At 40.4% G+C, this 14,311-nt stretch overlaps 1 non-coding gene across 1 annotated transcript; it reads left to right on the forward strand.

The window, feature by feature from the left end:
* The first annotated feature begins 271 nt into the window (after positions 1–271).
* Positions 272–346, forward strand: Trnas-uga (transfer RNA serine (anticodon UGA)). The gene has a single exon. It is a non-coding gene; the product is annotated as a tRNA-Ser (tRNA).
* Positions 347–14,311: the final 13,965 nt, after the last annotated feature.

Genomic DNA, 14,311 nt, shown 5'->3' on the forward strand with positions numbered 1-14,311 from the left:
ACATAATGAGATTCTAGAAGGAGTTCTAGACATTTTTATGAAAAGAGGATAGTGATAAAATCTAGTAAACCTTCCTCTGGAGAACAGAAAGTGAAGTAATTAAGCCACAGTGTTAGTAGGGACGAGATTAAATTACATCCAAAGAGGATTGAGATCAAAACTTCCTGGCAGATTAAAACTGTGTGCCGGACCAAGGCTCGAACTCGGAACCTTTGCCTTTCATGGGCAAGTGCTCTACAGAAGTGGAGCTGTGAGGACGGGGCGTGAGTCGTGCTTGGGTAGCTCAGTTGGTAGAGCACTTGCCCGTGAAAGGCAAAGGTCCCGAGTTCGAGTCTCGGTCCGGCACACAGTTTTAATCTGCCAGGAAGTTTCATGTCAGCGCACACACTGCTGCAGACTGAAAATCTCATTCAGGATTGAGGTCATCACATAATGCCTACACCCTACATCGAAAAGGCAACTAAAATCTTTTAAAGGCCTAATACATTTTTATAGACACATATCAGGCTTTAGTGTCATAAATCCAGATCTGTTGAACTTATTAAAGCAAAAAACTCCATGAGAGTTTTAAAATGGCATCTGACACCTCATTTTATGGGATTTCGTCCAAAATCTTCCAAGGTAAATCTGATGATCTGGATAACCACAGAAGTATTGCCTTCACTAGCAGAATGTGTAATAAACATGAGTTAAATTACTCTGTGACTGAAATGGAGGCTCTAGCAATTGTCTGAAAGGCTGAAACAATCTGTACAGTTTCTTCAGGAATTTAACTTTTCTGTTTAAGTGGGAGCAGGGCTCAGCATCACAAAGAATTTGAGATGTTGCTAATGAATTGCTGCATGACAGTATAGGGTTGGTACCATTGGAAATAATTGTTAGTTACATCACAGGATAGCCACTAATACAGAAAGTGAAATGGCCTCCTCAGTGTGACCAAGAAGTAGTTGTTATTCACGATGAGATCGGAGAGTGATTGAGACAAAATGCAACGAAAAGGTTATGTAATCAGGTAGCAAGTTTACCAGAATTTCATGTCAGTGACTAGGACAGGGTAAGAGCACATGAACGAAGTTTGAGACCTAAGCAAAAACAAAGAAGTTTTGCTGTAAGAATCATGGTCTGTGGAAAATAGCAGATATAAACCACAAGAAGGCAGTAACCATTGACTGGAGAATCTAAGGGTTTGGGTAACATCTAAGAAATGTCAAATATAGAGAGTAAAATCAGTAGCTAAAGACTTAAAATTTAAGTTTCTTATGATATTGTGTGGCACAGCGTTAGTAAAATTGATGGTTTGGATAGTTTTAAACGTGTTAATTTCCTGTAAGCAAACCTTTGGATGATGGAGACAGGACAGAGTAAGACAAAGGAAATTAAGTGTCAATTAAAAAGGAGACATCTTGTTGGTCAGGGCCAATATTACAAATTCTGGCATATTGAGAGGGTACAAGATTTCCCACTATTTTATTGGTAAGAATGTAAAAAATCAAACAACTTGATTAATAGGAAAACACAATATGTAAGTGAACAAGTGTATATGGTTGCATGATTTGGTAAAGTTGACTAGAAAAGACATTTTGATAGTCAGAACTATCTTATCGTTATTATGTATGATTATTTACTATGGAGCGTGTCATGTCATGATTGTTCTGTTTATTTGCTTGAGGTATTCTTAATGGACTTCACATGAAGATAAGAACTTAGTGCTGTGTTTGACATTGTCACAAGTAGTGAAGAGACTGCTGTGCTGTGTGCAGCTCCAAGGAATATTGTCACGTAGAAGAAGGTGTAATTAGATGAATGAAGAACACTAACTTCAGTTAAGGTTTATTCAGCACTTGCATGTACAATAGCGCGGAGCAAACTCCCTCCGGACAGAAAAATACAGTATATACACAGTTACAGGACATTTCATTACAATGCTTCTTGCCATTTGTGGATTCTTCTAGAATGTACTCGAATCGTATATAGAAATTAAAATTTTACAGTTCAGGTGAGTTTTGAACTCACGACCCTCCATGTCTCGTATCATTACCTCTACACCACAGTGACTATGCTAGTCAGCTTCTTCTGCAACATTGCTCCCTCCTTAAGAGAACAGCTTCTTGGTGTTACGGCCTCCTAGTCGGGGAAAAAGTCATCGGTCCTGCATACTCCGACAAGCAATGACTGATGCTCGGCCTGGCGGTGATCATCTTAGAACTTCTTTTGCCCCTACAGTCTTCGTTACCTTTCCGCTTGTTACCTGTTGCTGGAGCTTCGAATTTACCCTGGGTTGAAGGATCCTTAGAGGGCTTCATTCGATGGATGTGGACCTTATCTCTGATCTTTCGTCATCTTGTGTTGGGGTTGAAATCTTCAACTTCATAAGTATCATCAGAAAACTGTTTTATAATCATATAAGGTCCAAAGTAGCGCCTGAGGAGCATCTCAGAGAGACCAACCTTACAAACAGGAGTGAAGATCCAGACGAGGTCATCAGGCTAGTAGACAACAGGGCGGTGGCTCGCGCCATACCTTCGGCGATCGTTTTCTTGAGCCTGCAGCATGTGGAGTCGAGCTAACTGACGAGCTTCCTCAGCTCTGGTTAACACCTGGCCAATCTAGTCGTCCACGTCTTCAGGATGCAATGGAAACAGTGTCCATCATCGTAGTCACCTCACGCTCATGCACCAGGAAAAATGGCGTAAATCCTGTGGTGTCTTGTTTGGCGATGTTGCAGGCAAACGTCACGAAAGGTGGCACCTCATCCCAGTTTCTCTGCTCAACATTGACGAACATTGACAGCATGTCAGCCAAGGTCTTATTAAGGCGTTCAGTAAGCCCGTTATTTTGCGGACGGTATACAGTAGTCATGTGATGAGTAATGTTGCACCGACAGTTTACCTCTGTCACAAGATTCGACTGAAAAACTTTCCCTCAATCCGTAATTAACGACCTTAGGGCACCGTGTTTTAATACAATGTCTTCCACGATGAATTTGGCTACCTTGAATGCTTGTGCTGTTTTCACGGCTTTTGTAATGGCATAGCGTGCCAGATAATAAGTACAAACAATAATCCATCTATTACCACTAGCAGACATTGGAAATCGTCTGAGGAGGTCAATTCCAACACGCTGGAAAGGCGATTTGGCTGGTGGAATTGGTAGGAGTCGGCCAGGTGGTTTCTGAGGACCTGCCTTTCTCCTCTGGCACTTTCGACAGTGCGACACATAGTGATGGACACTCCTAAATAAACCTGGCCAGAAAAATCTCTTGCGGGTCCTATCGTATGTCTTAATAAATTCTAAATGTCCGGCCTCAGATGTGTCATGGAATTTTTGTAGAACATCTAAGTGCATGTGCTTAGGAATCACTGGTAGCCATCTCTTTCCAAATGGATCTAAGATTTTCTTGGAAAGTAATCCATTAACTACCTTAAATTGTCCTTTCACATCCTCTGACCGATTTAAGGCAAGCATAATTTGAGATATCTTGGCGTCCTTCTGCTCAGCAGAGAGATCCTGGAGTGCAGTGACACAGTCACTATCTTCATCAAAGACTTGATGGTCTTGCACAGGGTTTCTTTAGAAACAGTCGGCATCTTGGTGTTTTCTTTTGTACACTATGGGAATGTCATACTCTTGAAGATGTAGTGCCCACCTCGCGAGTCGTCCTGTTGGATCCTTAAGACTTGTCAGCCAACAAAGGAATGATGGTCTGTAGCAACTGTGAATGGCCTTCCATAGAGATACTGTCGAAGTTTGCACATGGCCCATATCACAGCAAGACATTCTCTGTAGCTAAGTAGTTTTTCTCGGCTTTTGTAAGTGTCCTAGAAGCAGAGGCTATAACCTTCTCTTTTCCATTCGAAATTTGCACCAGAACAGCACCGATCCCATACCCACTGGCCCAAGTACAGGGTCAGTCGTCAGAGCTTTTCGCAGCACATCAAAAGAATCATGTTGAGCACCACCCCAGATAAATTTAGCATTTTAACAACTGTTGGAGTGGCCTGGTTTTGATACAAAAGTCTTTGATAAAACGATGGTAATAAGAACATAATCGGAGGAAGCTTTTCACATCACTAATACTTTTAGGAGTAGGAAATTCCGTTATAGATATCACCTTTCCTGGGTCTGGCCGCACATCGTCGTTTGACACGAGGTGTCGAAGTATTTTGATTTCTTTTGCTCCAAAGAGACACTTTCTAGGTTTAAGTTTTAGTCCGCCATGTTGGAGACACTTAAGAATGGCTCTCAGTCTTTTTGTGTGCTCATCAAATGTCTCTGAGAACACTATAATGTCATCTACAAAGACACATCGTCCACTTCATTGTGACATAGAAGATTGGCCATCATCCATTCAAAAGTTGCTGAAAAACTTAGCCCCCTTCAGACAATCTAGTGTATCGTCAATTCGAGGAAGAGAGTAAACGTTCTTTCTAGTTATCTGATTAAGCTTCCTGTAATCAACATAAAAGCGCCAACTGCCATCATTCTTCCTGACAAGGACCACTGATGACGACCATGGCCTCTGCGAAGGCTGAATGATGTCATTCTTCATCATTTTCACTACCTCGTCGCGAATTATTCGACGTTCTGTTGCTGACACACGGTATGATCTCTGGCTTATTGGTTGATGGTCTCCAAGCCAATCTGGTGCTTCACCGTCGATTTGTCTAATTTACTCTTCACCTGTGGATTGAAGCAGTCAGAGAACTCTTGAAGAGTGGCAAGTAGCTTCTTCTGTTGTTCCTTAGTTAGATCTGGTGATAGTCGAACTAGGAGATCTTGTCTCGTAGTGGTAGCGCTAATTTCGCCCACAGACTCAGTGTGGGAGGTTTCTATGACGCTCAGCTGTTCTTCAATTAATGGCTCAGCGTTTGCTACACACATGCATCTTGGAAGGATCTGCAGTTCTCGGCGACAGTTCTTAAATTCTTAAATGGGACGACAGAGGCTGGGATGACTAAGTTATTCTTCAGTGGTATGCTTCTCTTACATTCCACTACAAGATCCATAGGTTGATGCATGGCATGAAACATGACAGTTACCTTTCTAGCGCTGACTGCAGGAATGATCACTTCATCCAGCACACATAGTCTCCACACTCTCGGATGCGCATCTTTCTGTCCACAGTATTTCATCTCGTCTAGCATGATCTTCGAGCGATCACAATCTATAATTGCCTGAGAAGCTTTCAAAAAGTTCCATCTGGGAATGACGTCATGACTACACTCTTGTAAGATGATGAATTCTAAGGGCTGTATATGGGCACTTATACCAACACGATGACACATCTTCCTGTAGGTTCTACATTTTTCTCATTAGCAACCTTCAGCAGAGATGTATTGTTGTCGACGAATATAGTTTTTTGCAAATGGCGACGGTACTTCTCCGAAATGACTAAATATGATGCTCCAGAGTCCACAAGAGCTTGGACTTGTCAGCCATCCATGAGAATATCGACGTAGTTTCCTATCACATTTGTAGTGATCGATGGCAGAGGATTTTTCTCTTTGATGGCCTCACTTACAAGGAAGGTCGCACGCTGTACTTTTCCAGGTTGCAGCGGCTAGGTGATTGGCTGGAGCTTCTAAACGGCGATGGAGACCTTGCTTGGCGTATTGGGGAGCGTCCTCTCCAGTGGCTAGCTTGTGGTAATGTTGATCTACGTCGTCCTGCACCCACAGCTTCGTCGTCCCGGAGTTGGCGTTGGCTAAGATTGGTCTGCTGCCTTCTGGCGTGGTCGTCATCAAATATCCGCCGCCTTTCTCGACAATAGCGCAACACATGTCCTGGTCGTCTGCAGTGGAAACACACTGGCTGGTTATCCTGGGTCCTCTAGACGTCAGTCTTCCTTGGTGCCCAAACAGGTTCCTCATGCGGCATTGTAGGAACGCAACTTCGCCCGGGTTTCAACTTTTTCACCGTTTTAAAGGGAAATGAAGGGCGAGAGATTGGGTTCAATGTCTGTTGCACTTCCTCCCTTACGACCTCTTGAAGTGGCTCGTTTTTTTTTTTTTCTTCTTGTCACCGTGCAATCCAAGAGCCTTCTGAACTTCCTCTCTCACTATCTGACGAAGGACACTGGTGAAATCAGTTTCTTCCTCCATCACAGATATCGATACGACGTTTGGAAGCTGTTGAAACTTATTGCATGTAATTCTTTTTTGGTGCATTGTCTCGGTATACATGTCCTCAGCAACACCCTTCATGATATGTACAGCCTTATCTTACTCCTTCATTCTACGATCCACAATTTTACACAGCTCCAAGACATCTTGGATGTAGGATGCTGTAGGTTCTCCTGGACGCTGTGCCCTGCACTTTAATTAATCTTCAGCCTTGCACTTGTCATTGTGTGTCGCCAAAATACTTGCGCAGTTCCGCCTGGAATACTTCCCAGCTTGTGAACTTCTCGTTGTTCTCATATTATTGCTTGGCAGTGCCTTCCAAGTAGAAAAATACGTTAGCCAAACACACGGTGTCATCCCATTTGTTAAATTTGGCTATACGCTCATATACCGTCAGCCACTTGTTTGGATTTTGGAAGGATGTGTCATGTTCTGGCACACAGTTGCTGTCATCGTAACGTCCTCTTCTTCTTCTGTTTTCGATAGATTGCAATGTGTTGAATATGGCTCGAACTCGGGTTCTTCGTCATGTAAACGGCGGCTCTGTTTTGGCTTGGTGGGAGCCACTGTGTCATCGATAATGTGCGCTATCACAAGTTCCAATACCCAGCACCTCCACCAGAGAAATATCACGTAGATCGTAGAAGAAGGTGTAATTAGATGAATGACGAACGCTAATTTCACTTAACGAAAATTTATTCAGCACTTGGACGTACAAGAGTGCGTAGTGAGCTTCCTCCGGCCAGAACACATACGGTGTATATACAGTTACAGAACATTCTAGTACAATGATTGTTGATATTTGTGGATACTTCTAGAATGTACTCGAACCGAATATAGAAATTAAAATCATACATTTCAAGTGAGTTTTGAACTCACAACCCTCCATGCAGTCTAGTATCATAACCACAACACCACAGTAATTGTGCTACTCAGCTTCTTCTGCGACGGCATTAATAACTCTAATGTAATATATAGCAATAATGTCAATATAAAGAATCTTTTTGTAACAGCGTTTCATTTAATTGATAGAAATTATAACCTGAACGACATGTCAATCCTAACAAGCCAGATGTGTAGTTTAATGACAACACATATATGGACCAAACTGTCGCACAGTGTGTGAATATGTTGGTGGAAAAAAGGATCCGGAATGTCATGTAGTAAGTCCCATTGAATGTATTGAGAATTCCACGTATATATATATATATATATATATATATATATATATATATATATATAGAGAGAGAGAGAGAGAGAGAGAGAGACGATTGTCGATCTTGTTGCGTCTAGAGGTCTTAGGATAATGAAGTAGTATGCTGTGGTTGGTCGGAAATAGTGTAACACAGAGGATGAAATCCAATTCATTTGCCTAGGACTGTTGTCAGATACGAAGTAAAGTATTGTGTTACTGAAGTATATTATTGGAAAGTTTACATACCATGATTATTTTGATTCCGAGATCATGACAAAAGGGTCCTAGACAGTAAATGTCAATTAATGTGACAAATTTAGATTAAAACTATATATTCTTCTGTGTATCACTGAATATGAACTGGTGCAGTAGGTTACCTCTTACGGGGTATTTTTACGTTATGTACAAGTAGTCTTTTACATAAACTGGTAAAAATGTTCTGGGTGACAGACACAGTAGTGGCGGGTCTATACTACTTATCATTGCCAGCGTCGATAGTACCCATAAGGTAAAATGCTGAGTAGGACTATAGTCTGTAGTATAAATAACTATTAGTTTTGGGTGTTGCCCACTCGTCTCGTATAGAGGTTGCTTAAGGGATGCTGCGTTATCGGAATGCTATACAACAACTCAAGCTAATAACATTAGTAGTTTTAATTCTATAAAGCAGATTTGACAACACTTAACTTGTATGTACAAAATGTTATCGCCAGCGGTGGGCGACATGCAATATAATTCCTTGGCTATATGCAATGTTCCTGCAAGTTGACACACACAATTTGTGGATCACTACCAACTGTGGAGGAGGAGGAGGAGGAGGAGGAGGAGGATATTGGTGTTTAACGTCCCGTCGACAACGAGATCATTAGAGACGGAGCGCAAGCGCGGATTACGGAAGGATGGGGAAGGAATGCGGCCGTGCCCTTTCAAAGGAACCATCCCGGCATTCGCCTGGAGTGATCTAGGAAAATCACGGAAAACCTAAATCAGAATGGCCGGACGCGGGATTGAACCGCCGTCCTCCCGAATGCGAGTCCAGTGTGCTAACCACTGCGCCACCTCGCTCGGTCTACTACCAACTGTGCTTGTACTACTCTCTGCTAGGCCGTGCTATGCTACGCGAATACTTTCCACTAATCCGTATACTGAGCCAATTAAAAGCAAGGGTAGTAACATTAAAAGTGCAATGGGAATTTCACTGTTAAATGCAAGGGGAGAGCGGATAGGTGGAATGAATACTTTGAAAGCCTCTATGAGGGTGCAGCTTTGTCTGATGTGATAGAAGAAGAAACAGGAATCGATTTAGAGAGGTAGGGGATCCAGTATTACAATCAGAATTTAAAAGAACTTTGGAGGACTTAACGTCAAATAATGCAGAAGGGATAGATAACATTCCATCAGAATTTCCAAAATCATTGAGGGAAGTGGCAACAAAACGACTATTTACTTTGTTGTGTAGAATATATGAGTCTGGCGACATACCATCTGACTTTCGGAAAAGCATCATCCACACAATTCCGAAGACGGCAAGAGCTGACAAGTGCGAGAATTATCGCACAATCAGCTTAACAGTTCATGCATCCAAGTTGCTTACGAGAGTTATATACAGAAGAATGGAAAAGAAAATTGAGGATGCACTAGATGACGATCAGTATGGCCTTAGGAAAAGTAAAGTGACGAGAAGAGGCAGTTCTGACGTTGCGGTTAATAATAGAAACATGACAAAAGAAAAATAAAGACACGTTCATAGGATTTGTCGACCTGGAAAAAGCGATCAAAAATAATAAATGGTGCAAGATGTTCGAAATTCTGAAAAATGTAGGGGTAAGCTATACGGAGAGACAGGTCATATACAATATGTACAACAACCAGGAGGGAATTATAAGAGTGGACAACCAAGAATGAAGTGCTCCTATTGTAAAGGGTGTAAAACAAGGATGTAGCCTTTCGCCCCTACTGTTCAATCTGTACATCGAGGAAGCAATGATGGAAATCAATGAAAGGTTCAGGAGTGGAATTAAAATTCAAGATGAAAGGATATCAATGATCTGATTCATTGATGACATTGCTAAAGTATTACATGATCTGCTGAACGAAATGAACAGTCTAATGAGTACACAGTATGGACTGAGAGTAAATCGAAGAAAGACGAAGGTAGTGAGAAGTAGTAGAAATGAGAACAGCGAGAAACTTAGCATCAGGATTGATAGTTATAAAGTCGCTGAAGTTAAGGAATTCTGCCTCCTAGGCAGTAAAATAACCAATGAAGGACGGAGCAAAGAGGACATCAAAGCAGATTAGCTATGGCAAAAAAGGCATTCCTGGCCAATAGGAGTCTACTAATAAATATCAAATACTGACCTTAATTTGAGGATGAAATTTCTATGAATGTACATCTGGAGTACAGAACTGTATGGTAGTGAAACATGGACTGTGGGAAAACAGAAGAGAATCGAAGCATTTGAGATGTGGTGCTACAGACGAATGGTGAAAATTAGGTGGACTGATAAGGTAAGGAACGAGGAGGTTCTATGCAGAATTAGAGAGGAAAGGAATGTGTGGAAAACACTGATAATGAGAAGGAACAGGATGATAGGACATCGGTTAAGACATGAGGGAATGACTTCCATGGTACTAGAGGGAGCTGTAGAGGACAAAAACGTTAGAGGAAGACAGAGATTGGAATACATCCAGCAAATAATTGAGGACATAGGTTGCAAGTGCTACTCTGAGATGAAGAGGTTAGCACAGGAGAGGAACTTGTGGCAGGCCGCATCAAACCAGTCAGAAGACTGATGACAAAGAGAGAGAGAGAGAGAGAGAGAGAGAGAGAGAGAGAGAGAGAGAGACGATCTGAGCAACCGTGGCTGGCAGGAGCGGGCGATTATGTCTACTTTTTGCAGATGTCGCTCCTGCTGTGGTGCAGTCCTAATCAGCGCACGATTGACCGATGTTATTTCACCACTTTCTCTGGTCTTGTGTTCTTCATCTTAGTTCCAGTGCTTGTGGCTACGCCAGAACAATGTGGACCCATTCACAGTTTGTATTAGCCAAAGGGTAAATTATAGCCACTAAGGCTGAGTGTAACTAACTCTGAATCAGAATAACCGCTAAAATATGTCATCAGTGTTCAGAAAAGCTACGAATGCTCGACTGTTGATGTGGTAAATGTGTTATGTGTTGGGAAAATGTTTACTGTTAATAGAAGAGCACCACTATTTCTGACAACAGAGAGCGATATACAAATTTAAAAGTACTTTTTTTACAGAAGTTTTAAGCAATGCACTTTTGTTTGAAGCCACTACAAGGGAGGCTGAAATACTAATTTTTTTATGAGTAACTGACATATATTATGTTTAAAGGAAGATATTTACGTATATTGAAAGGAACATGCATGAGTAAATTTAGATCAAATCATGATGAAAGGACATAGCTTTAAACAGAAACTAAGGAAAGGTGGAACTGCATACTTTTTAGACATCACAAGTATGGTCTTCATGAGACTGAATAATGCCTAACATTATTTACTTAAGGATAAACTGATATAATAACGTAAGAAAAGTCCATTGTCGTAACTGACACACTATGTAATGAGATGTGTGATGTCAGGCATTATCTGTGAGATAATTAATTAGGTCTGAAACGCAAAGTCAAAGACTACGTACAAGAAGGGATTTTCGTTGCTGTTGTAAATGAACATATTATCCAATGTCAATACAGGATACATCACGCTGTCAATATAGCGTATATCACCTAAATAATGAAAACAAATACCGTAAAATGAATAATTCATTTCATCATAGATGAACTCATGTCAAAAAAGGGCATTTCTAAGTAAGTAGTAGTCTATATAGATTAGATAATATATTCGGTAACGTGAAGAAATGTGCAAATCCTAGTACAGAAAGTATAGCGTCTTTTAAGTTTATAGTAATATCTTTAAGAGCTACAAATCCAGGATCTGTGCTTGCAGGGAGCCAGTATAATGGGCAAGAAGGTTCCTCAACAGCCTTTTTGATCAGTGCAAAGAATAGACGGATTGTAACAGGAAAGCGTAGCTGGTAAATGCTTTCTTGTTTGTGCATTATGTTTGTTTATCTGTTGTCTACAAATGATGCTTTTTCCCCTATTTTACTTGAGCAACACAGAAAGAAATCAAAGACACTGGCAGTCTTAACTCACCCAGTCAGCCATAAGGGTATCTCATTGACTTCACCATCCAGTTGATGGCCGCAGGTAAGATGAATATGCCTCACATGTTGACTCCTGACTGTGATGATATTTTTCTTTTTTTAAAAAAAGGGATATCATGTAATTTTGAATTATATAGAGTCAGTCAATGTCATGCTGTTAGTCAGGACAGTTGTTACGTAATTTAATGTATGCTACAAGTAGTCATAACTTACATTATTTGTTTGTTTTGTATGAGAAGAATGAAATAAAATTATCAAGAAATGTGTAAAGTTTGTATGGCTTTTAAAGAAAAAAATGTTCGATGTCATCTGAAATATCTGAAACTTCGTAATAGACATAACAACATTTTTCCCAGCTGTGAATAATTTAGAGAAACGTGAAGTCAATTTGTTCACCATTTAGTTGGCAATCAGCAGAACTCTTGATATTTGTCACAGTTCATTTAAATTGAAATTAGTTCTTATTACTGCAGTCTGTGATAACAGATTGCACTGGAATGCTTGTTTGATTGACATTTTAATTAATAAATGACATCATCAGGGCTGTTTGAATAAGTTAAGTATTTGTGATTATTTTGACACGCTCTGTAGAGTAATTTTCTCTTATTCTACATCTACATCTACATCTATACTCCGCGAGCCACCTTACGGTGTGTGGCGGAGGGTACTTATTGTACCACTATCTGATCCCCCCTTCTCTGTTCCATTCACGAATTGTGCGTGGGAAGAACGACTGCTTGTAAGTCTCCGTATTTGCTCTAATTTCTCGGATCTTTTCGTTGTGATCATTACGCGAGATATATGTGGGCGGTAGTAATATGTTGCCCATCTCTTCCCGGAATGTGCTCTCTCGTAATTTCGATAATAAACCTCTCCGTATTGCGTAACGCCTTTCTTGAAGTGTCCGCCACTGGAGCTTGTTCAGCATCTCCGTAACGCTCTCGCGCTGACTAAATGTCCCCATGACGAATCGCGCTGCTTTTCGCTGGATCATGTCTTATTCCACTCTCAAAAAATGCATGGAAAAAACAAACACCTTTATCTTTCCGTGTGAGCTCTGATTGTCCTTATTTTATTATGATGATCGTTTTTCCTGATGTAGGTCGGTATCAACAAAATATTTTCGCATTCGGAGGAGAAAATTGGCGATTGAAATTTACTGAGAAGCTCCCATGGCAGTAGAACCGCCTTTGTTTAATGATGTCCACCCCAAATCCTGTATCATGTCTGTGACACACACTCTCCCATATTTCGCGGTCATACAAAACGTGCTGCTATTCTTTGAAATTTTTCAATGTACTCCATTAATGCTATCTGATAAGGATCCCAGACCACACAGCAGTGCTCCAAAACAGGAGGGAAAAGCATAATGTAGGCAGCCTCTTTAGTGGATATGCTACAGTTACTAAGCATTTTCCGAATAAAACACAGTCTTTGGTTCCCCTTCCCCCCAACATTTTCTATGGTTTCTTTCCAATTTAAGTTGTTCATGACTGTAATCCCTAGGTGTTTAGTCGACTTTATGGCTTTTTGATTTATCGATCATGTAACCAAAGTTTACCGGATTTCTTTTAGCACTCATGTGAATGATCTCACACTCTTTACTATTTAGCATCAATTGCCAATTTTTGCACCATACAGATATCTTATATAAATTAGTTTGTAATTGGTTTTGATCTTTTGATGACTTTACTAGACTTTCCAATTTAAGTTGTTCATGACTGTAATCCCTAAGGGTTTAGTCGACTTTATGGCCTTTTGATTTATTGATCATGTAACCAAAGTTTACCGGATTTCTTTTAGCACTCATGTGAATGATCTCACACTCTTTACTATTTAGCATCAATTGCCAATTTTTGCACCATACAGATATATTATATAAATCAGTTCGTAATTGGTTTTGATCTTTTGATGATTTTACTAGACTTTCCAATTTAAGTTGTTCATGACTGTAATCCTTAAGTGTTTAGTCGACTTTATGGCCTTTTGATTTATCGATCATGTAACCAAAGTTTACCGGATTTCTTTTAGCACTCATGTGAATGATCTCACACTCTTTACTATTTAGCATCAATTGCCAATTTTTGCACCATACAGATATCTTATATAAATCAGTTTGTAATTGGTTTTTATCTTTTGATGACTTTACTAGACGATAAACAACAGCATCATCTACAAACAACCTAAGATGGCTGCTCAGATTGTTTCCTAAATTGTTTGTATGGATAAGGAACAATAGAGGGCTCATAACACTACCTTGGAGAACACCAGAAATCACTTTTGTTTTAATCTATGACTTTACAACAGTTACTATGAACTGTTACCTCTCTGATAGGAAATTACAAAGCTAGTCGCATAACTGAGACGATATTCGATAAGCACGCAATTTGATTACAACCCGCTTGTGAGGTATGGTGTCAAAAGCCTTCTGGAAAAGTAGAAAAACGCAATCAGTTTGAAATCCTTTGCTGATAGCACTCAACACTTCGTGTGTGTAAAGAGCTAGTTGTGTTTCATAAGAATGATGTTTTCTAAATCCGTGTTGACTGTGTGGCAATAGACCTCTCTGAGGTAATTCATAATGTTCAGACACAATATATGTTACAGAATCCTGCTGCATGTCGATGTTAAGTGGGCCTGTAATTTAGTGGATTACTCCTATTGCCTTTCTTGAACATTGGTGTGGGCTGTGCAGCTTTTTCAGTCTTTACGTATGGGTCTTTCATCAAGCATGACACTGTAGATGATTGTTAGGTATGGAGCTTTTACATCAGCATACTCTGAAAGCCATCTATTTGGTA

The sequence above is a fragment of the Schistocerca nitens genome, chromosome 8 (genome assembly GCF_023898315.1).
Source record: "Schistocerca nitens isolate TAMUIC-IGC-003100 chromosome 8, iqSchNite1.1, whole genome shotgun sequence".
Taxonomy (NCBI): domain Eukaryota; kingdom Metazoa; phylum Arthropoda; class Insecta; order Orthoptera; family Acrididae; genus Schistocerca; species Schistocerca nitens.